General features: G+C 40.2%; 1 protein-coding gene across 5 annotated transcripts in view; it reads right to left on the bottom strand.

Annotated features, from left to right (window-relative positions):
* Window positions 1-25,153, bottom strand: part of HIVEP2 (HIVEP zinc finger 2) — a 191,667-nt gene that overhangs the window by 108,754 nt on the left and 57,760 nt on the right. The window lies entirely within an intron of this gene.

Below are 25,153 nucleotides of genomic sequence, written 5' to 3'. Positions count from 1 at the left end.
AGAACGAATTCAGCCAATTCCATTACAAACTGTAATTACTTCCCAAGGGGCTGAAACACCTATCCAAGTTATCAATTCTCCCCTCACGTAATAAATATACATATATATGCACTAGAGCTTAGAATTGAAAAGTAAACTCTTCAAAAATAGTTTCCTCCAGCAAGAGTTTAATTATATCCTATTTGGTTTTTGTTTTTGTTGCTGTGGTTTTTGTATTCCTTAATAAGAAAATAAGCATCTTAACAGTCACTATGGGTCTGGGAAAACCAAATCTCCTCTGAATAACTCCAGGTATTTAAAATGCTACCATTTTTATAGTTCAAGACAGAATTTGGACTGAAATATATAACTCATGGAATTTAAGTTTTGTTTTCTATTATATTTCTAATTACTTATTCAGTTAGGATGTGGGATGGTGTGCATTAATGCTGCTAGGAGCATTATAAGAAAATGCTGAGTGAAAGACCTAAAAATCCTAATTCATTAAAAGTTACCCCCCAAAGATATTAGGGTTATGCTACTAACTAGTGAGGATCTCAAATTATTGAACTGAGAAGAGCAGAAATAGAAAAACCTTTAAAGACTAGTGTTACCATTTGTTTTCTCTTTCACTTCGTTCTAAATCCTTGAATAATTAATCCAGTAACTTAATAAATGCATATGAATCCACCACCTCTCTTCTCTTGCAGTTTAATTAGATGATTGACTTCAGGCATACTATAAATTATAATGACAATTTAATTACTTCTGCAATGTGCACACTTAAAAGATTTATAAACAGGAATAGAACAGCCCAGTGCATTGAAAAGAGGCACACCAAACCAACTGAAGCACAACCCAGGCAGATGACAGAGGCAGACGATTTCTGGAAGAGAGTTGAGCCAGAAGGGGTTTCTCATGCCTCAGTAAACAACTACTCTATTGCCTTATGATGAGCTCTGAACAACCTACACAGGATTATCTATAACCTTAACTGTCTTTACAAGGAAAGAGTTAGACCTCCCATGTTTTGTGTGTGCCAGCTGGGCCACTGAGCCTTCCCAAGAAGGCCTCCTCTTGCAGTGAAAAGGCACAGACCTCCAAGAGAGTCAGACCTTGGTTCAAATCCTTCTGCCATTGGCCACCAGTGACTTTGACAAAGGTAACTCTAGGCTTCAATTTCTTCAATTTGTAAAGTGAGGAAAACCCCTAGTTTGCAGGGCTGTGATGGAAATTAAATTAGATAGACAGCAGGGTGCATTGGTTAAGAGGCATACTCTGCCTCTTATTACCTCTAGAACCTTAAGCATGTTATTCTCTTTGTGCCTCAGTTTCCTCATCTAGAAGGTGGAGGTAGTAACAGTAACTGCCTCAAAAGCTTGTTGGAGAACTAAATAAGTTAATACAATTGGCCCTCCATATCCATGGGCTCCACATCTAGGGATTCAACCAACGGAGGATTGAAAATATTCAGAAAAACATTCCAGAAGGTTCCAAAAAGCAAAACTTGAATTTGCTGCACACTGGCAACAATTTCCATGGCATTTACATTGTATTTACGATGATTTACCTAGCATTTACAATGTACTAGGTATTATAAGTAACCTGGGGCTGATCTAAAGTATAAAGGAGGATTTGTGGTTATATGCAAATACTATGCCATTTTATATATGCGACTTGAGCATCCACAACTGTTGGTATCTGCAGGGATCCTGGAACCAATTCCCCAGTGATACTGAGGGGTCACTGTACATATAAAGCACTCCCACCTGGCACAGAGTAACTACTCAGTAAATGTTAGCTATTAATAAGTCACTGAGCATAAACATTGGCACGCACTTCCTTTTCCTCAACCCCCAGCCACACAGATATTTCGGCAATAAAGAGTTCCTGAAATTCCACGTCGCTGTGAAGCTTTTTTTCAGAATTAGGTAAGAGCTAACTCCTTTATTATCTTTGTCCAATGTACGTGTATATCCATATCAAAGCACCTATCTTTAATGTTAAGTATTTCGTCTGGGAGGCTGTCTTTGTAAGGCACCTATAGCCTAATGAATCAGTATATGCTATCAGTTACTTAGAAAACATGTAGACAATCTCAAAAGCAGTATGTATTCTGATGTTAATGACAGTGAGAAGAATTATTGGGAGGTCTAATATGTAAAGCTGTCAAAGGGCTTTCTTTTTATCTTTAAGGTAAGTCTCTCCCTTAATTGATTTGACCATATGAGGATTTCATTTTACCCCAACAGGATTAAAGAACAAGGAGAGGCAGCCCATCATGGCTAATTATCCCTTTCTAACTGCTACTAAAAACATAGTTTCTCTTTCCCCTGAACTGTCTTTATAAAAAGTGGGAAAAAAGATAAAAATCTGGCTACAATTTTTTGATGGGGATTTTTAGTTCTCTTCTCTGCCCTCATGGTAAACTGGAAAATGGGAATGATGGAAGATGGGGAAAGGTGAGATCCAGTGGGTTATGAGAAATCTTAGATAGGACTATACTAAGTCCAGTATTCCTAACCAGCTCTAGTAAGTGTGGTGTTAATATTCTTCTAATAAGCAACTGGATATGTGCCTTGGCGTAAATATTTACTTTAATCAAAATACATGTAATTAGAAAGCATCATTGCCCACTTACATCAGAAAACATACATTTTACTCTTTGGCTATTATGTATTTTCATTTGTCCTCTTTTAAAATGTTGCATGCTATTAAAAATCAAGCTTTATGTTAATAACTTTATAGAAAGGCTGCAGCCAAAACTAATGAATATTTCACACTAATGAGTATTTCTTATTGTACAAGTCAGACAATCGTATATCCGCAGTTTATTAACTATCAGCAGTACCTATCGCTAGGGCATCCAAGCTACTGTACATTTGGTCAAAGATGAAACACATATCTGGCTTTATCTGCCTTCTACAAGCCAGTTGTTATCATCACAGATTCACTGCAACAGATATGCTTCTGAAACACAGAACCTGAACACAGCATCTCTGATTCTTCCTCCACCCACTTCTCTAACAGCCTTGGTCAGCAACAGCTGCAGCTGATACATTACTCTACTTGTTTAAGAACATGGCATAAATATAGAGATGAGATGACATAAAGCTGTGAATACTGGACATAGCTCTTACAAAGTTTTCCTGAGCTAGTTAGAAAAAAAATAAGCTATGTGATGAAAGGATTTGTATGTGCTATCAGTTACTCAGAAAACATGTGGACAAAAATATGCTTTCAGTAATTAATACATGAATAGTGGAAGAGCAGCATGCACGAAGTTGCAAGGCACCCTAGTGGTTTTAAGACAATAAAAATTCCAACAGGATCCCATGTGAAATTCTTGAAATTTTGTGCTAGGTCATTTCTGTCTATGTTCTTATTTTGAAAAAGAAAGAAACTTCCAACAGTCTCAGGGTCACCCATCTGAATAACCCAACTTCAAGTCTTATATATTATCTTGTACCTCTAATTGGCACAATTAGCAACAGAAAGGAAACATGTCTATAATCTTAAAACTAGAAAGACATCACACTGCAAGACTGCTGTGTCAGTAATTTCCGTTTTCAAGAGTTACACAATGCTTAAACAATAGTTACCCTACTGAGCCACAGTTCACTTAACCTCACAGTCTGGCTGATGACTGATGAAGGGTCAAGAGGGTAGCAGACTTTGGGTGCACAACACTTCAATCCTTTATCAAAGATGGCGAGAGGCCATGTACTATAATAACGGAACAAATACTTCCTTTTACCCTACAGTCCATTCCTTCCTCTGATTGGCTAAAGCTTCAGTTCATGGTTCACAAGAACAAAAAATATGTTCTATCCTTAACAAAACACATTTTAGAAAGCAGTCATGTAATTCCTGGGCCAAGTGAAATGTCTGTATCCCTACGGGAGTTAATAGCCAAGTGTATCTATGTGTCTCCTTATGCTAAAACATCCACTAAAAAGTCCATAAAGGGGTTTCTGAAACTAAACTTCAGCACCTTTTGCACAACTGCTTCACTGAGGCACCTGCTCATCTGTAAAGGCAATGAAGCCTTTCAGTATGTGCATGAGGAACACGTAGAATGTTCTTATCAGAGAGAGCATTTAATATGTGGCAAACCACACTATTATTTCCAGTTATGTGAAGTTAAGAAAAAGTCATTGTTATAAATTAATTCAGAATCAAAGGGATACATCTACTTTGAGAGAAAATGAGGAGACAGAATATGCAAACATCTGGAATGCTGGTAAATTGGATTTGTCATGGTAACTGAGAGTTCATAAAAAACGTTTCAATGCATATTGAAGAAAAGTCTTATTTTTTCATAATTGATGAGTACAGTTTATTGCCTCTATAAATACAGTATTTTCTCCTTTTTGGTATGATTCTGAACATCCATTCAAAATTATAAAATAATATAGATTTAGGTAAGGTAGATGATTTGAGTATATATTGAAAATCCTAGATCAATGGTTCTCAACTGAGGATGATTTTGCTCTCTCAGGAACCTTTCACAATGTCTAGAGACATTTTTGATTGTCAAGACTGGGAATAGGGGGTACTATTGGTGACTGCTGGTGGGTAGCCAGGGATGCTACTACACATCCTATAATATACAAAACAGCCTACCCACAACAAAGCACTGTCCAGACTCAAATGTCAACAGTATCAAGGTTGAGAATACCTGGTCTAGATGCTGCTTAAAAAAAAAGTCACTGTTACCTACCTCGTCTCTGAAAACTACAGTGCATATAGATCAAAAAAAAGGATTATCGCTAATCAAAATTTTAATGCATAAAAACAAATTTATTTATTTGACAAACATATTGTATCAACTATATATAAATTTCTTATTCAGAGGAGAAAATGATTTCATAAAAATAATGCATTTAAATATACTAAAATCAATTCAATCTCTACTCGTTAGCAAGCATAAATTAATTCTTCCAATTTTAATTTGTTCTCAATGTTTTTAAAATTCCAGAGCACTCTACTGAATTTTCCCTCATCACTTGATTTTTAATATGACAAATAGGACCACCAGCATAAGGAGAAAATCGAACTTTAAAGCTGTGTTTAATCTTAGAACCCACCCCCCCAAAAGTAAAATACATATTATACAACAACCACCATTTTAAAATGTACACTTGAACCGACTCACAATCAGAAGACTTACTTAAATCAAACTAAGGTTTAGATTATATATGTTAGTAATTTCAAGTTTATCAACACAGTGACCCCAAACAGGCCTAGGTTAAGGTGTATGCATACTGCTAATCTTGCATCGCTTGAGTCTGACCACTCAGTAGGCGTTCATTCCCTTCCTCCCTAGCAAGAAGGACAGACTGACAAATTCTCCCATAGAACACCAATTCGAAATGGCCCTTCGGAGAAATGAAGCACAATCGTCACACAGAGGCCAAGAGGAGCTAGGGGACACTTACAACCCTAGCGGTGGCAAGACCAGCCCTGAACAGCAGTGGGTTAGTACTCTGAGGGTCACAGGAGGAGACGCCCCTACCACCAGATCTCCACCAATACCCTCCCCACAGGTCTGCAGCAGCATGTGACCCTCTGCTCCTTTGGGCTTCAGCACCAAGGTTATCATAAACATTTGTATACAGCAGAGAAGGACCATGTCCTGGAAGGACATTACCACCCAAGTCTAGGAGTTCTGCTTTTCTGACCTCCCTGAGCCCCTTTCTGGCTACTTGTCTGGGAGCCAGTCAAGGAGTATCTCCGAGGCACAGTTCCCATTTCTGTAAAATAGGGGTTGTTGTAAGGACTGAAGGGAAGATATGTATATAAGAGAACTCTGTAAGCTGCTGAGTACCGTAAAGCACGTGGGTTTGTGTCTAGGAAGGGCTACCCCAGCCCCGCACCTTCCTTCCTGTTCCTCCACGTGCATCCTCTGCTCTAACCACCCCTCCTCGTCCCTTTCTCTTCCTCTCGAGACACAGAGCATCAAACTCAACCAAATTCCATCAAATAGAGCCTAAAACAGTATAAGAAATGGTACATGTCATCACTTCAGCACAGAATTTTATTTCCTCTTTAATCTATATCGAGTGCAAACTACTCTAGATGCATTATTCCATTTAAGCTTCATAACAACCCTACCGTGTAATGAAATTATCCCTATTTTAGAGTTTAAAAAACTGAGGCACAAAGTGATTAAAAGCTTGCCCAGTTTTCACCCAGCTAGAAATGAATCTCATGCTTTGATGAGAAGCATGACAATTTAATTCCAGAGCCTGCACTCTTAACCACTACCAAGAACAGCATCTCATTTTAAGAATAAAGATATTTATAAAAACCAAGTATCAGTTTTATAAAGTGAGCCTCACGGTGTGCAGACAGCCAAACAACGCACAATGACCACACAATATAAATAGACTGAATCTTTTCCCTTCACAAACCTCCCCATCACCTCTTTTCTCTGACAATCTCACAATCTCAGTCAGGACGCCAATAGCAGGTCTGGTGAAATCAACACTTTGCCTACGACAAGGTCCCATCAGTGAACCAAATTTTCTTAAGCTCAAGCAGAAAGCAGCTTCTACATCGGGATAGTCACAGTCATCTCTGACATTGCAGAAGTGAAGTATGCTTGGTAGGACAATGCAGTGATTACATGAAAACAGTAACAACAATGATAATAACAATGATAATATACGCTTATTCACAATACCTCCCAGCTTACAGAATGCTTCCTTATACGTTATCTCCTTAGATCTGGATCATCCAGCCAAGAGTGTAGGAGAAGGTTTGCAAGAATTGGAAGGAAAGGGCTTCCCTGCTGGCGCAGTGGTTGAGAGTCCGCCTGCCGATGCAGGGGACACGAGTTCGTGCCCCGGTCTGGGAAGATCCCACATGCCACAGACCAGCTGGGCCCGTGAGCCATGGCTGCTGAGCCTGCGCGTCCCAAGCCTGTGCTCCGCAACGGGAGAGGCCCCAACAGTGAGAGGCCCGCGTACCGCAAAAAAAAAAAAAAAAAAAAGAATTGGAAGGAAAAAGGCAAGTCAAGTGTCAAAATAACCAAGGAGAGAACTACTTTCTGAAATTCCCAAGGTTCTTGTTTACTCAAAGGCCAGAAGTGCAATTTTGGAGCTTCTGAAGGGCTGGAAAAGAACACATATCTTGTGATTTCAGATAATTATGAAAATTCTTATTTTCTTTTTAAGGAAGATAATAAAACAAAAGTTTTATAAAAGAAATTCTATCTGTATCTTTATATTGTAAATTAAATCCTAAAAATACAAAATTTATCTTATGCAACATACTATGCAACACAGCGGTCCCCAGTGTTTTTGGCACCAGGGACCCGTTTCATGGAAGACAATTTTTCCACAGATGGGGGCTGGGGGGGCGCGGTGCGCCAGCGGTTCAGGCGGTCATACGAGCGATGGGGAGAGGCAGATGAAGCTTCACTCACTCACCCGCCTGCTGCACACCTCCTGCTGTACAGCTCCAATCCTAACAAGCCGAGGACCAATACTGGTCTGCAGCCCAGGGGTTGCGGACCCCTGATGTAATAGACTCATAAACTAAAATCATAGAAGTACGTAATTGTAATAGTAACATTGCATATGTTTACATTAACACCCTTTTGGGCCCCTCCATTTTGATCTCTTATCTCCCCAGTACCACTACCTCCTGAATGGGTACAAATGACTACCTTGCCGGAAATGATCTACCTTTGCCTGTGGAGCCCCAAGCCTCCAGTAGGACTTTGTACATAGTGGGAACTCAACTAAGGCATGGACTGGTGAAGTGATGGAAATTAGGCATTAACCCACTACTATAAAGTAAATAATCTTTAAAAATATACTGTTGAAAGCAAACAGACAAGCAATCCTAAACTCAGCTGAAATGCAACTTTGAGCAAAAGCAAACAGCAGATTTAATGGTAGTGCAACAAAAATGCTCCTTTTGAATTTGACAGCTCCCAGTCATTCAGGTTCAGTCTTACGCACAGGGAGCAGTCCTCTAAAACTACTGTGGTGTCTTCTGAATCACTGCCATTACCGGAGAAAACCCCAGGAAGTGGTTTGATTGAGTAGCCGGACCAGTGCATAGGTATTACCTGATGTCTCTCACATATACACACAAGTCGGTAACAATGGGGACATTGTGAAACCAGGAATAACCTTCTCTTATCTTCAGTAGTTTGGGAAATTATTTCTAACCCAGTGAGTATATAACTTGGGAACAAGTCAAATGGTTAATTATTCACTGAGAGTTTAGTAATTAATCTGCTTTAGACCAAATACTGTAGAACCTGAAAAACATAAGGATGTCCGATGTCTGGAACAATGAGTCTTTGGAACCATTCCAGAAAAGAAGCAATCTTCCCTCAACAGTTATGACCCAACCAAGAACAAAGCCCGAGTGCGGGCAGTTGCTGGCAAAAATTAATCAAAATGGACGGTGATTTCATAAAACCTTTCAAACTCTATTTTAAAGCATAAATTGATGCCTTCTCTTTTTGTTCAAGCGAATGTGTGGTGAAAGTCACACTACTACTTGGTGAAACACCAGCTGCTGATGAGTCTGGGGGATGACAAGCCGGTGAGCTCACCGGGAAAGGAAACCCACAGAATATCACAGAGTATCATTTAAAGAGCATTCGCGTCTCTACCTAAAAACAAAAGGAAAAAGTCCAAGTCATCCTACCAAAACAAACTAAAGAGATATTGTGATTTACCTAAACACATAGGTCTGAATTAAGTATTTACCCTTTCCCTGAAACTGAAGTCAGCCCTTTTATGGCCAATTTTGAGGGTTACAGTAAAATTCCATGCATTATTGGGTTTCTTCCTGGTTCATTTCCCATCCGACACTTTTCGGTGTGTGACCCCGATGGTTCCCACCCTCTTCGATTGAGACACCCTGAATCCACTGTATTCCCTATATTCTCTATATTCCCAGTCTCCTCAGCCCCGACCTCTGTAGGTATTAATTCCCTGAGGGATCTAACGGGGTCACACCAGCAGCCATAGGACACAATCCTTCCACCATCCATATCAGCAATGCTCCCCTAACAGGAAGAATTTGCAACGCCAATCCTAAAGCATTACACAGCAAACCTTTTTCCAGACACCACACAGCTTATACGCCAGCATGAGGTTGCTGTATAAGGACACAGAACAAGATTCCCCTGCCTTCAACAGCCCACAGTGCACCCAACAAGTGTTCTCCCAGCTCTCCCATGCAAAAGTACAGCAACCTTTTGGGAAATCCTTTGCATCTATTCACTAGAAAAAAAAAAAAAAAAAGGCTATTTACCCCAAACAAGATATTTATAGAAGCAGACTTTTTTTTTCTCATCTCTACTTTTCCAAAAGAAATGGATGCCTTGAAACCAAGCCGTTTATGCAAAACAGCAAATTCTGGGATAGACGAAGAATTAATCCAATCACAGGCATTATTTAGAATAATGCTCTTCACCAATAGTTGATGTACACAATGATTACCATGGGCTACTAAGTGCCATTTATGTTATTAAAAATTAATTTTAAATACTATCAGTGTATTTGACTGAATTCTTTGAAAACAGTTAATCCATGAATGGAATATATGATTACCCTTAATTTTGAGCACACAGTTTCCAGCCACTCTGGATTAAGAGGAATTTACCATTTGTGTATACACACAATCATACAGCATTAGCTTTACACATGAAATGAAGAAACAAGCCTGTGATTCTCCCCAACACCAGCTCTTCCTGTCCTAGCCTCCGGAAATTTGAAAAAACAGCCCCTAAAAAAACATAATAAATCAACATGTTTATAGCAAGAATAGATGAGGTGTTCCCTAGCGCCTGAATTTTTAAAAATTTGACCAGTAATTCTTCTACTTGCATAAGAATGGGTAACATCCTGAGTTACTGAGTTTTCAGGCATCTGGCCAACAGCAAAAAGCAAACACATTTGCACCAATCCCTGGGCAGTTAGCATGACTTCTGCTTGGGATGGGAGGACACACTGTACTTAAATTTACCCACTACAAATGGTTCCCCCTCCACTCAGCCATTTGCTATTAAAAGAACCAAGCTGTTCCGAAGATAAGCAGGAAGTGGATATTCAAAACGTGTAGGTGGGATATTTTCATAGAGCTTCTCTAAATTCCTAATATCTGAACCAACCAAACCAAATTAAAAACCCAGCTCAAGCTTTAACCTCAGTTTATAAGAAAACAATGCCCATTTATTTCTCTTTTCAAATATCTATGAATATATATTTTAAAAAAACTTTGTTAAGATTGCTTACAAATGTTTGCAAAATATCACATCATCATAAGCCTAAATTTCCATTTGCAGATTTTTTCTTTTCTCCAGTTCAGGCTTAAAAAAGATACACCTATTTGGTTGCTTTTTAAAAATGTTTTGTTCCAAGTAAATTAGTAAAACAGTCCAAACATTCTTACTGTTCTGAAATCAACATTTTGGGACATCATGCCCTCATTACTAAGTTATAAGGCATGTACTGAGTATGTGGTATAGGCTAGCACCATAATAGATGTCATGGGGGTTCAAAGTTATAACTATAACTTATAGCCCCATGCTTAGGAGCTAACCATCTAGTAGCACAGGCAAGACACATAGACATAAAACAATTATATTCCTCTCTGAGTGGTACAGACAAAAGGAGAAGAAGGGAAATCCTTAAGGAATTTGTCAGGCACAGAAGAGGGGAAGGACATTCAGGAGAGAAGCGAGTGAGCAAAGGCCTAAAGACCTGAATAAACACAGCCCATTTACAGGACATTAAGAAGGTAAGTGGGGCTTCCCTGGTGGCGCAGTGGTTGAGAGTCTGCCTGCCGATGCAGGGGACACGGGTTCGTGCCCCGGTCCAGGAAGATCCCACATGCCGCGGAGTGGCTGGGCCCGTGAGCCTTGGCCTCTGAGCCTGCGCGTCCGGAGCCTGTGCTCCGCAGCGGGAGAGGCCACAGCAGTGAGAGGCCCGCGTACCAGGAAAAAAAAATAAGAAGGTAAGTGGACTCCATCAGAAGGCTGAGACATGAAGAGAATTAAAACTGTCTGGGTAGGACAGGTTCGGAAGTCACCTGTCCAAACACCTTTATTTAATAAATAAGGAACTGGGCTCAAGGTGGTGAACGAGTCCACAAAAACTTTGACATGCCCACTATGCACTGTTTACTCTGCTGGGCACTGAGATGCAGAGGAGCGTGACAAAATGTCACTGACCTCACAGAGTCCAGAGTGGGGAAAGTCACACAAAAAAACACATAAACAATTAAATTGATCATTTCAGGTTCTGATAAGTTCTATCCCAATAGTGTGATATCGGGTGCATTGCAGATGGAGAGAAGAACTCCTCAGACTTGGGTCCCGGATGGCCTGTCCAAAGAAGGAATGTTGCAGGTGAGATTTAAACTAGGAAAAGGAGCCATACCTCAGAAGATGTGGCTTGACCACATTCCAAGCAGGAAAAACAGTAAGTGTAAGACCAAGCAAGGAGGCGGGGGTTAGCAAGTTTAAGGAATAGAATGAAGGCTGAACGTTTGGTTGAGTCTCATAGGGGATGGGGAGAGTAGAGGGAGATGTGCTCAGAATGGCAGAGCCCTGCGGGGCATGGCGAGAAGCTTGCATTTTATTCTAAGGTAATGAAAATATACTGGAGAATTTGTAGCAAGGGAATGCGTTATACGATTCATACTTAATAGGCTACTCTGGGGAGTGCGGGGTCGGGGAAGTGAGCTAAGAGTTTTTGCATCAGACTAGGCCAGATGCTGGTGGCTTGAACTGAGGCTATGGCAGAGAAGACAGTAAGAAGACCTCTCATTCAGCAGTTATTTTGGAGAGAGAGCCAAAGGACTCGCTGCACTGAATGGGAAGTCAGAGGGAAGGAGATGAATTCTGGAATTTGGGCCTGAGCAATGGGGGAGGGGGGGCATGGTGGTTCTACTTACTGAAATGGGCCAAGTTCAGTGTGGGAGCAGAGCTGTTGCAGGGGGACATTGATAGCTCCTTTTTGACTTTCCTAACTTTGAAATGTCCATCGGACTGCCCAGGGCACATATTAAGGAAGTATTTAAGTCGGGAACTTAGGAGAAGACCCATTCATAGATATAAAACTTTGAAAATTACCAGCATATAGATGATATTTGAAACCATGCAATTATTGATATCTGCTAGAGAGTTTAGATAAAGAAGATAACTGGATTTAGGGCACAGCCACGGGGGACTACAACACTTAGGTGAAGGCCAGCTAAGAAGACTGAGAAGCCAAGGCAGACGAAGAGCTGTGAACGTGTAGGATCAGGGAAGCTGGGAGAATCAAGCATTTCATTAAGGAAGGTGATGGTCAACTGCTCCAAACACTGTTAAGAGTTGACTATAGGAAGACAAAGAATGACACCACTGGCTTTGACAAGATGTTCAGGAGGTGAACTTGAGACTGTTAGGAGAAACATATAAATCTGAGGAGTGTTGATGAACAGTCATGTTTCCAGGCCCAGCAATTTAAAAGCAGGTGTCTGGACTCCACGCCCTATGCTATTTTTTGTCTCTAAGCTGCCTCTCATCTTGTAAATAATAAAGACCCCCTGAGGAATTCTGAACCAGAAAGAGGGGTGCTCTGAGAGAGTTATGGTCAAGTTAACTGAACCATGTACAAGATCAATTTGAGGTGGAAGATGCCACGGTCTCCAGCTGCAGGGTGATGACAGCCTGCATTGGCGGGGCAAGAATGGAGGTGAATGGGCCACAGGGGCAGCTCTAAAGAAGTGAGAATGACTTTAAACTGAGTGCCACTAATAGTAAAAGTCATTTAACAAGGTAGGAGAAAAACAATGTGGTAACATACAAAAAGGCTAAGTAAGCCCTTTTGAAAAATCCTATTATAGATATGTCATGTGACCTCAAGACTGGAATAAAGATATCTACAAAATATCAATTTTCCATATTTTTGTTCTTCTCCTTATCAAATCTTATAATCAGGCTTCTTTTAGTTTTGCTAATACTTTAAATAAAATATAAGTTAGTCTACCTAACCATCTTTTACCTTATTGTACAGTCCAACAGGTATACTAACAATCTTTAACAGTACATATATATCTAATTATTTTTAACCAAGAGTGTCCTCTTTAATTATTCAATTTTTATTACCTGGCCAGCTAATTGTAACTAAGGTCCAATGAAGAATATAAGGTCACAATATAAGTCAGTATTTCCAACGAGTACCTTAATAAAGAAAACTTCAAAAAATTACCTAGAAGGTAAATAATACAACATTAAGAGTTCAGAATTGAAATTCCATTTCAGAAATATTTCCATTCAACACTATTTAGAATTTACATGTCTTGTCGCCTCCCTAAAATACTTTACTACCCAAGTTCAAACTGTATGTCATTCCAGTATTTTGTATATCATAATACCTTTGGTAAAATTAAAGAAAGTAAAGGGGAAAAAATTCAGAGTTTAGCAGTTGAATTCTTCATATTCCTACCCCCATACCTTTACTGGCCTTTTAATTCCAACATATGGAAAGCATTAGAAAAAAATTAAGAGATACATATCTCAGCCTCCTGAGAAGTACGCTATCGTTCCCAGGAGGAATGTACTATTACGAGGGGGTGGAAAACAATGAGGACTCTAAAATACTTCATTTTACAAAAAAGTATTGCAACTATTCTTCCTAAGCTTTTGTCATTGGAAAGATGATGCACCCTTCATCACGGAAACACAGCTTAAAGGATTCAGGGTCACAATTTCCAAACAGACTCCAGGATGTGTGTGTGTGTGTGTGTGTGTGTGTGTGTGTGTGTGTGTGTGTCTTAAAGTGGAGCCCTCAAGGCAGTGCAACACTCTTGCAATACATTATTTAGCTAATCCTTATGCATGTATTTCCTACATCAGTTTTTATAGGAGTGGAGGCAATTCTTGATATTCTAGACAACTGTCAGGCATATTTTTTTATATCATTTAAATTTCGAATACAGTAAATTGCCTCCCCAAACTGTCAAAATCCAAATCACATTGGCTTCAGTCCAATGAGAAAATGATGGAAACAGAGTGTACTCTAAAATCATGTTAACAGACTCACTAATCATTGCATTCTAACAAATGTTCCTGATTTTAACAAGTAGTTCAAAGCACAGCTCTACCTCCTTCTGTATACAGTATTTCCCAGAACTACTCATGTCTAAATGGTAACAAATCTATACATTCATTAATATAACAAATAAGAATACATTTTTAAACAAGTTTTCAGACCATTACTTCCTCTGGGTGAAAAGGCAAACTGTGCTTCAGTGACGCCTTATTGGAGAGAGAGCAGTCAAAGGAGGAAGAGATGGTCCTGCCAGCAAAGGACCTCCATAAACCACTGCAAAGTCAGTGACAACCCTCTCTACAAGTCCCATGAGACAAGCAGGCACTAAGGATGACATCAGGGAAGTACAGAGTGTTTTCTGTGCCTCCCCAGATGTCCTGGCAGGAGACAGTCTTTTCCCGGTCTAAGGGAAAACCAGCCAGGAAATGTGTCTCCATTGACAACTCTAGATCACAATTTCCCAGCGGTTCTCAGCAGATAGAACAGGGACTGCAAGGATGCCGAGAGGCCTCAGCGTACTCCGGCTGGAAGGGAAGGCACACCGACCACCTTGTCACCCTAATTACAGAAATCACAGGGTTAGAAGGGAGATGGGGCTCCACAGGCAAGGTGAGGCCATGGTGTGGTACAAAGCACCTTGAACTTGAACTCAGAAGCCCCTGATTTCTATTCCTGGCTCTGCCATTCATGAACTCTGTGACTCCGGGCATGTCATTTAACCTGTCTGATCCTCTGTTATGTCATTTGTGAATTTAGAAAGACAGCAATATCTGTCCTGTACACCATATGGGTTTTGTAAGAACTCAGTAAGGTTGTGTATATGAAGCCCTGGGTGAATTATGAAGTCTTGTGAAAATGGACATTTCTCGTTTTATGGAGGAGCACATCCTTTAAACTGTAGGCAATGGGTAGCCAGTGAAGGTTCTAGATCTTCACAGTAACCTATTAAAAATGGTATTTTAAGAAAGTGAGCCTTGCAGCCGCCTGAGAAATGAATCCCAGGTAGAGTAACTTGAGTCAGGAGTAGCATCTAGAAGGCTGTAGTAGATTAGGTGTGACAAGGCAAAGCCTTTTGAGGGTAGTGGTAGCTGAAATATACAGTAGGGGATTTTTTTCTTTTTGGAAGAACACAAAGGTTGAGTATCAGGGATAATAACGCATTAGGGATGGATAGTACATGAGCTACCATTAGGGTCAGCTCAGTCACTCAACCTTTTCAGCCCTCCACTAACATTCCAAATTTAACCCTCTTGGACCTTCTTTCTCCTCTATCTCAAACTCAGATTTCTATTGGCTCAGGCCAGACTCCTTTCATGAAATGTTTTTCACTTCCTCACAGCTGGAGAGGAGGCTCTTTGCCCTCCTGTTGGCTTCTGGCCCCTTCCCAGGCCTTTGGACTTCAGCTGTTTGGGCAACCATGGACCACAGAGTCAGACATTTCAGTAACACCCTCACCAGCCTCCTACAGTGTCTTCTCCTCACATCCCTCCATCTTCCCACCCCAACGCCCCTCCTAACCTGGCTCACCCCACAGGCTGCTTCTCTGTTTCTCTGGGTTACTTGGAAACACCAGCAGAAGTCACTCCATCGTGCTACGTGGGCAGAGATCTCTGGCTTCCAAAGACTTCTTTGAGGACAAGGACAAGGTCTGGTTCACTACTGTATCCACAGAAGCTAGCACAGGGCCTGGCATACAGAACACCCTCTATATATATTGAACGAGTAAATTTGATAGTATTTGGAAACTCTATAGTGCATCTCTCTTATTTACTTTTTTTTCTTGTCTTCCATCTACCCCCTCACTGTTCCTCTCTACTAGATTCTGTTTTTCTTCCTGTCCCCCAAATAAGACTATTTCCCAGGGTTCTAAAGTCAGCTCTCTTACATTCCCTTTTTGTTCTCTCTCCAACAGAGATCCATCCCCACCAACACAGGAGAACGTCGAGATATTTCAGACAATTATTCTCACTAGGACACAAATTCAACACTCCTGCCAAGATTCCCATAACTTGAGGGCTGCTCCAGGAGGTCAAGCCTTGCCAAAAAAAACTGATTCCAGTGAAAAGGAACAAAGGTCAGAGAGGAATCGGACCCTCCCAGTGGGGACAGCTGAGCCTCAAGTGGGACTGACAGGCAGGCCTTTGCCACCAGACAGTCACCAAAGTGTCCTACATTAATGACAAAGAAGCCTCTTTTCTCAGGGATCATTACTGCCTTTCAAAGTCCAGGCTCTCGGAGGCCCGAGGGCTTTACACCTTTAAAGGCACTTGGTGCCCTTCCTTGAAGACAGTCTTCCACATAAAACAGAAAGGTCTGCTTCAGTACTTCATTACAAATGAATGTAATGGGGAAAACGGACCCACTCTGCTTCCGCAGTTGGCCAAACCTGCCCTTTAGCCGACATGGCTTTGACTCTGACTACATCTTCAGGCAAAGTTCAGCCTACAGCTGGGTTCCATCTTGATTTCTCTTTCCCGTCAATGCCCAGGCATAACTCAAAGTCACGATCATAATGGCAGGTTCCTCACACATCTATTGGACAGAGCAGTTCTATAAAATCAAATATGTCTTCACCCCAGTGATTCTGCCTTCTCTTGTTAGGACCCCCTGCCTTCCTTGACCCACTGGGGCTCAAACCTCAGTCACCCTTGATGCGTCCAGCACTGTTTGGATAAAGCATGGGACACACACCATTTTCTCCCCATACTAGATTCAAGTTTCTTGAGGACAGAGGATTTTTACCTTATGCTTGACAGTTAAAAAGCATAGGCCTTTTTCATGGTTGGTACCATTTATTCTTGGTCTTTCTTAAACTTATTCCCTCAGAGGGAAGATAAATTATTTATTGGATTATGCTATTGGCCTTGTGAATACCGCTCCACTCACATAAAACTAACCTAAATAACAGAAAGAAACCATTTTCAATATGACCTTACCTAGTTCACACAGGAGTCAGACTGCAATTTTATAGAAAATGAGGCACTTGTGCACAATTAGTTATTTAAATACCTGTAAGTCTCCATGTCAAGAATTTTTAAACATCCAATAAAAAATCTAAAGATTTGGAAAGGGAGATATTTTTAGATGAAATTCTGCAGCAAGTGAATGCTGAGAAGGTGAGTGTAGATAATGACAGCAACCTGTTTAAGACACAGCAAGAATTCCCCTACACAGGTTCTTAGAGGATATTCCTGTCCATCCCTTAGCTTTGAGGAAATTAGATAGTGTCATCTAACTTTAGTAAGTTAGAAGGATGCCTTTGATGAAAATTCTTAGACCTGAGTTCCATCATTTGTATCCAAAAATATAGCATCTGGGTTCTTCCTTTTATAGAAACTAGATCTTTCACACTAAGTGAAAAGAGTAGAATGAAATATTTCAACAAGAAATACACTTATCTCCATCCACTGTTGTCCAGAGTGATTTGCATCTACCACTGAGCTCCTTGTTCCTGCTCTATGAGCCACCATTCAACAGGAGCCTCTACCCTGCTGACTCAGGTAATGATGTCTTGCAATAGACATCTGAGGACCTCACAGTGGATCCACACAGCAGTCACTAAAGGACACTGGCAACTTCTGTCCCAGGAGAATCAAGACAAAACCTTCAAAGCTGCAAACATTGCCCTACCTAATTAGCACAGTTCTGTTACCATTATCAGGGCTGCAGGAGGACTGGGCCCAGTGTCACCAAGCTCTCTCCTGACACCACACCTATGAGATCTGAGCCTTCCAGCTCCTAAGCCACAGCAGAAAAGTTCCAATGGAGAGGGCCTGCCCCTTAGCTGCTGTCAGTACAATGTGTAATTTTGGGTATAAAGCCCATCAGTTTATCAGACCTCTCAGTCCTCATCTGTAAAATGACAACAGTAAAATACACAGCCTCTTGAAACTTGAAAAATCACTAAGAAGAATTCATAAAACTAAGGAATTCCTTCCATGCTGTTAACATACTAATTACATAGGTAAAAAGCGGAAGAATCATTTGCCAAATGAAATCTTTTTACACCCTCCCAGAATGAGCTCTATATGTAGGTCATTCAATTGTTCTGACACTTCCCTATAGGTATTATCCTAATTTTACATAATTTTGAGGGTTTCTTCTTTTCCTTGTGTAACACTGGAGTAATGTATCTATAAGAAGGTAAAATTAATGATCATAGCTCCTCAATGTTTTAGGTGGGTTTTGGGTATTTGCATCATCCCCTTGCAACATAACAAGAAACTTAGTGAAAGATCCCATATTAACCAGGAAACCCCACCAGCCACATTGACCAAAGCCGATACGCCAGTCACTCCTACTACATTCAAATGTTCTGATCATCCATAAGTAATAAAAGTGTCGCCATGGAAACCAAGTATACAGCGGAATCCACTCACAGTGAACCGTCTGCTTTAACAAAAAGACTCCACTTCAAGGCAAGGTATTGCTCTAACTTAGATTTATACATCGTCATACACTGATATCATTAGATATAACACCTTTGGAATTTCACGGTCTTGAAGACTGCAAAAAGCTCTGCACATAGAGAGAGGGGGAAAGAAAAGGTCTGGAAGAAAAGATTTGCACATGTAGTTACAAAAATACCAAAGCAGATTCCATGCTAAGTTCTGCCAAAAAGAGAGTAATTACTGTTGCCCATCAGCATGCAGCCTTGAAATTACATTCTCTTCTTCAAGCAGAAGCAGTCATCAAATTATCAAAATGAGGTTATCCTTTCTAAACTCAAATAGTTCTTACATGGAATAAGCACAATGCAATCAGCAGACAAGCAGCTATTTCCCTCCCACACAAACTATAATCTTTTGTGAAAGATTTTAATGAAGAATACATAACCCTCCTACATGTTTGGTTCTGCTCTTACACTCCTCCACATAAAAGCATACATACATTTTAAAGAGAAGGAGAATTTTACAGCTTCTAATAACATCCCCTACAATGTAGGGCAAAAAAGAATCTTAACATCTGAGCAAACACCCAAATGTACCTTTTTCATATAATGTTACTTTTATGAAAGTAAAGCTAGTCACCAACGGCTCCTGGAGAAAGTATCATGATATAAACATAAACAACAGATCTAACACTTTAATGATTTCTTTCGAATTAGATACATTATGAAGCCTTACCTCATTCAGCTACTAATGACTCAAAACTCACAGAGTTCTGAATTTTAATCTTTCACAAATTTCAAATTATAAATTGCTGGTCATGAGTCACACTGCTTACCCAAGAAGCGATTTTTTGAGAGGAAAGAAAAGTGGGCTTTTTTGGTAGATGAGGCTTACAAAGGCATTCATTTATCTTTCTCCTTTAACCATCTGAATTTTAAAAGTCTGAAATTGAAACAATATGACTTGACAGTTGGACAGATCTTTACCATTAGGATAGCTAATTGGAAATGAGGCTATCGAAATAATAATGAACGTCCATGCCCACTCAGTGGCATTGGATGAGGTACAAAAGATCGGAATAAACATCTCTTTTTTCCATTAGGAATTTTTTTGCCCCACCTAGCACCTGTTTGGGGATACTAGCCTCTTGGATATATCTCAGAATGTGGTTCCCGGGAGGCAAGCCAGTAAGAAATTAGTTACACGAATGGTAACCTTAGTAATCTGTTACATTAAGGGGATATGGCTTCAGTACTGGGGAAGAAAGGGGGGAATAAAACTTGGATAGTCAAATCAATAAATGTTATATTTCCATAATGAGAATAGTCTTAAAAGATCAGAAAAACAATTTTGCCTAAATGCTTAAATGATATAATTGCATTACACTAAAAAGAGTGTTGTAATTTTGTCTAATTGTCGCTTAAAAGAACAAAATAATCACTGGAAGGATAGCCTGCAAACACGGGCAGACCAGCATCGGTTTGATTCACATGTGTACCTCACTCCATCTGTGCAGAATCTGGTCATCTTTAACTCAGCAAAAGGCCAAGAACTGCTTTTGCAAACAAAATAACACCAGGGAAAAATAGAGAGGAAGAGGAAAAAAGAGGATGAGGAAGAAAAGGAGGAGACGGGAATACAGAGATGAGGAAAAATGTTTAGGAGATGGACACGCTTATCCCAAAGCAAATGTAGCTCTGAAAATGCTGGTAACTCTCATTCTACAGTTCAGGAAACTTATTCACCATGTGTAGGAAAGAGGTGGGGAAAAGGAAGAAAATGAGAAAACACTTTTGTGAATTCACTTATAATTCATTTCCACACACAGACACCAATGCACGGCTCTACTCCCCAAAAATGTGTTGATGTGAGGTGCAGGTTAACTTTTTCGAATCACCTCCAAACATTTCTAGACGAAAGACAGCACTGGATTCCTACGCATCGCCACGAATGCTGGTACATCTTCAATTCAAAGCCCTTACTTCTCTCCAGGATCAGAACAATCCAGTGGCTCATGGATCAACCCAACTGATTAGAAAAACAAAATCTTAACTCATGAAAGAGAACTCAATGCCCTCCCTGGCCAACCCCACAGAGTCACTCGGTGCGTCCATCAAGGCTCTGACTGCCGCTTTCTCGGGTTCAGGAAACGCACCTTTCCCCACACAACACAGCCTCCAAGGGCGAAGCAACCAGCTGAGCCAGAATTGCTGCCGTTCGCCAAAGGAATTCCCCTTCCCTTCCCCTCCTTCTCCCTCCCCTTGCTTCTCCTATCCCTCCTCCCATCCTCCGCTGCTGAATAATATCACTCTGCTACCTGCCTGGATCAACACCGTGAGCCCCTGTCTTCAAGCATTCAGAGAATGTGACAGCCTGGAAATTCCTGTTGTCCGTTCGCTGAGGTCACAGATAAGCTAAACAACAGCCGTGGTTCCCATCAATCATAAGTCACTCACTGATAGAATGTATGGTAGGAGACCTGATGTAAGCAAGTCACCAGAGAAAATACCCACTGATGACGCATATCCAGGCATAAAAATAGTTACAGGGCCCTCAAAGGGATTATTCAACAGCCTACATTTAGACTTTCTTACAAGAGACCTGAAGTCACTATGCTGCAGTTATATGGCTGGAGAGAGTCGAAGCTGAAGCTTCCTCACCAGACATAACCACAAAGAGCTGGTTTAAATAAGCTCCTGCAACACCAAGCTATTTAGTAAATTTTAACACAACTCTATAAGCATTAAACAGTACCACCAACTATCTTATAAAATGCCACATAATCTTTTCTCTCAGTCACATTCTCCTTCATATAACAGTCCCTCGTTTTTCAAAGCATGCTCCCCAAACATTAGCACTTAATCAATCCACAGAAGAAGAACATTAGTTGCTTTCCAAATAAATGTTAGGAAAGTGACACAGATTGCAGTTCTGCAGCTATATTCTTTTAAAACATGCTTTTAAGTAGAGTTAAGCTTAATTATAAGCTTCACCCAAGAAGTGGACATTTTGCACACCATATTTGCAATTATATCTCTTCTGAATTGGTTTGCTCATGTATAGAAATAAATCTCACATGTATTAGAAATACCTACTGTGGTATTTTACACATAGTAGGCATATTACTGTGTGCCAAAATGCTGAATGAATGAATCAACCAATGAAATGCAATATGCGAATATTTTCATTAGGTGACAAGATGTTAACTCAGACTAAATCCTGGTTTTTTATTTTATGAGGAGGAAAATAACTTTTTACATGTGTAACAATTTCAACAGTGTTCAAATCATCTGTTCTTTATTCTCCCACTCAAACATATGGACAGTTACCCTGCAAAGGAAAGTCTTTTCACACAGCTTTCATATTAGAAAATGCTGGATTTATGCACATTTTAATACCTGAATATCTAAAAATGTTCCCTCTCCAGTTTCCTTTAAGCAAATGTGCCGACGCAATGAACCAGAAAGGCAACTGGCTTTGACGGAACCCCAAATACTGCCTCGGGACCTGAACACTTCCTACTTGCATGCCCTATTTGGAAGTCTTAATTACCAATCCTTTCCTAATAGTGGACAGATTTTCATTGTTACCCAGTTAATTATTAGGCACAGAACACTTCTCTGTGATAGAATGTATCTCAGCACTTAATGATATTAACTATCCTGCCCATGCAATTGGAGAAGACCTATGAGCAGCATTGCTCTAACTCTGGACAAACTGAAGGGCTTTATTCTAGAGGGCAGCTCTCCAGGAAGGGTAACAAGATGACATTTTTCTTCCTATACTGGTAGGTTCTGCATCACTCTCCTCAAGTATGATAACACTGCTATAAATACAGGTGGAAATTATTTTTAGTACTAAGATTTCGCAAAGCATTCACGTTTCTCTCCTGTGCATACGTGTTAACAGTATGTGGCCTAGTTTAAAGAACCCGAATAGAAATGTTCGCTGGTGCCCTCTAGTTCATCACTGCTAAGCAACTTTGAAGAAATACACATGTACCTGCAACACTCTCCCCATAGAAGTATTGCAAACTTCCTAATTAATAACAGCTCAGCAAGTAATTCCTAACATAAAATGTGAGATAATAAAACATTAAATCTAGAGTCTATTTTATTTCATAAGATTTTATTATTCATTTTGAAAATGAATGGAGGAAAAACAATTTTAAGAAACTGGGAAAAAAATTCTAAAACACAAGATAATGAGATATGTCTGTATTTGCCCAAGAAGAAGTACTTAAAGTTAACTGACTCAGAAACCAAAAATGTTTCACAAAGTTTACAGAAGCTTGTGTTTTTAAATAACTCAAAACTAGACAAGGCACCCGGAAATAATCAGGTTTCACCCCGCATCATGCATTTGACAGCCTTCTGTCATGGTGGTCTATGCTGGTCAAATCTGAATTGAGGATCCTCATATAATTTTAAAACAATGACAATCTCCAAAGCAGACACTGTTTCAAACTGCACAGACATAACTATCAATCCAAAGACCACAGATTGAGTTCCAGAAGAAATTATTTCCATCAGCACTCCTGGTTTTAGTAATTCCATGTCTGTTAAATGTACTATCAGCAGAACAATTGATTTTTTTTTCCTAAAGAAAATGGAACCTCCTTACTCTAGATTGGAACCTATGCTATCATTATAAGTATTTAACCCTATGAGGTTATTTTCTGCTGCAACACAAACCAACCACTGCTTAAAACTTAGAACTGCCGGGCTTCCCTGGTGGCGCAGTGGTTGAGAGTCCGCCTGCCGATGCAGGGGACACGGGTTCGTGCCCCGATCCGCGAAGGTCCCACATGCCGCGGAGCGGCTAGGCCCGTGAGCCATGGCCGCTGAGACTGCGCGTCCAGAGCCTGTGCTCCGCAACGGGAGAGGCCACAACAGTAAGAGACCCGTGTACCGCAAAAAAAAAAAAAAAAATTAAGAACTGCCAGAAACCATGTTAGAGAACACCTGCTAACTTTTATCTTTTAGAAATATCAAACAACATAATTATCTGGTCACTAAGTTAAAAACAGATTATTTAATTATATAAAAAGAAGGGGGGGGCACATATACCAAAGAAAATGTAGAAAAATCTGCCTTTTCAACATTAGGCTCCCTAGAAGCCATATTTAAATCCATCCTCTGTGTTACTATTGGAATCTCATGATAATAAACATTTTTACATGTTGTGACTATATGGAGTTCACTATCCTATGGCTAGCCTAGGACAGATGCATCATATTTAGACTATAAGGTTTGTTCTCCCTTTTAGTCTCCCTTTTAGTCTCCCTTTTAGTCCTTTTAGGACAGATGCATCATATTTAGACTATAAGGTTAGTTCTTCCTTTTAGTCAGTATCATGGCAGGATTCTGTTTTATTTTTCATTTTTTTAATTGCATTCTTAAAAGATGTCATTGTTTTATAGCGGCCTTTTCCACTTGCCAAATAAGATTGCTTTCTGGATATTTTATGGGCTTGTGGTCAATTAAGTCATTATCTTCACCCCTTCCCACCCTGCAATTCACCTACTTGAGGGTGACTGCTCACACACACAAAACACACACCACATACACAATACACACAACACACAACAACACACCACACACACTCATGCACAACATTTTCCTCATAGCTAACGTCCTTTGAGGAGGCCAAACATTCACCAAGCACCCAAGGTAGATACGAGAGAGTCACCTTTAACTGCTCTTACCCTCAGCTCTAACCACCGAAGCCTGACAATTTTATCAAGTTGCCTCTCTCTCTCATCAATCTTCTAACCCCACCACTATGACCTTAGTTTTAGCCTTCAACGTTCCTTCACTTAGGTAAATACAATAACTATCATAGGTTCTCCCTTCCCTCTCAAACAAGACTGTCCGTGACTAAAAAGGGAGTTTTACCAAATATAAATCTGACTATGGCACTCATTGGATTGAACCTTTCAGTGGCTCCTGGTTGCATCACACAGTCTTGGGTCAGAGACCATGCTCCACTATCACAATTATTCTTTACATGTCTGAACTCTCTATTTGGTTTGGAGCTCCCTATGGTCAGAGGCTGTGCTGTGCTGATTTTGCTGCACCTCCTGCTTCCAACAGAGTGACCGCCTGGCACATTTGCTGAACTGAAATGGACTGAATGTTAAGACAATGCATTGAGAATGTTAACTCCTGATGTAATCCAATTAGGCTACATAGAAAGACAGCATGCTAGAGTAAAAGAGCATTCTCTTTGAAATCAAAGAAAACTGGCATCAGTCCATAGCCCTATCATATCTTAGGCAGTTACATAACCTCTCAAACCTTAGATTCCCAGTGTGAAAAACGTTGTTAGGATAAAATAAAACAATATACATTATGTGCCCAGTGCTTATTGAGAAGGTGCTCAATAAATGGTAGCTCTCATTATGTCTTAGGTAGAAATGTACAACAGAACAATTTCATTTCCGGTGTGCAATTATACATACACGTATCAGACGTCAAAATTATCTATTTCAGTGACCAGACACATGTCTACATATCTGTACTATCCAATACAGTAGCCACCAACCTTAGGTGACTATTGACACTTGTAATGTGGTTAGTGTGACCAAGGAACTGATTTTTAAGTTTTAATTAATGTAAATGTAAATACCCTATGGGACTGGGGGACTACCTTATTGCACAGCAAAGATTTATTTTGACTCTGACAACAGTGGTTCCCCCTTTCATG

This window comes from Aethalodelphis obliquidens, unplaced genomic scaffold (assembly GCF_003676395.1).
Source record: "Aethalodelphis obliquidens isolate GAN/ISIS:26980383/991018 unplaced genomic scaffold, ASM367639v1 scaffold3, whole genome shotgun sequence".
NCBI lineage: Eukaryota > Metazoa > Chordata > Mammalia > Artiodactyla > Delphinidae > Aethalodelphis > Aethalodelphis obliquidens.
The sequence above is the reverse complement of the archived record's forward strand: the minus strand, read 5'-3'. Positions and strand labels throughout refer to the sequence as shown.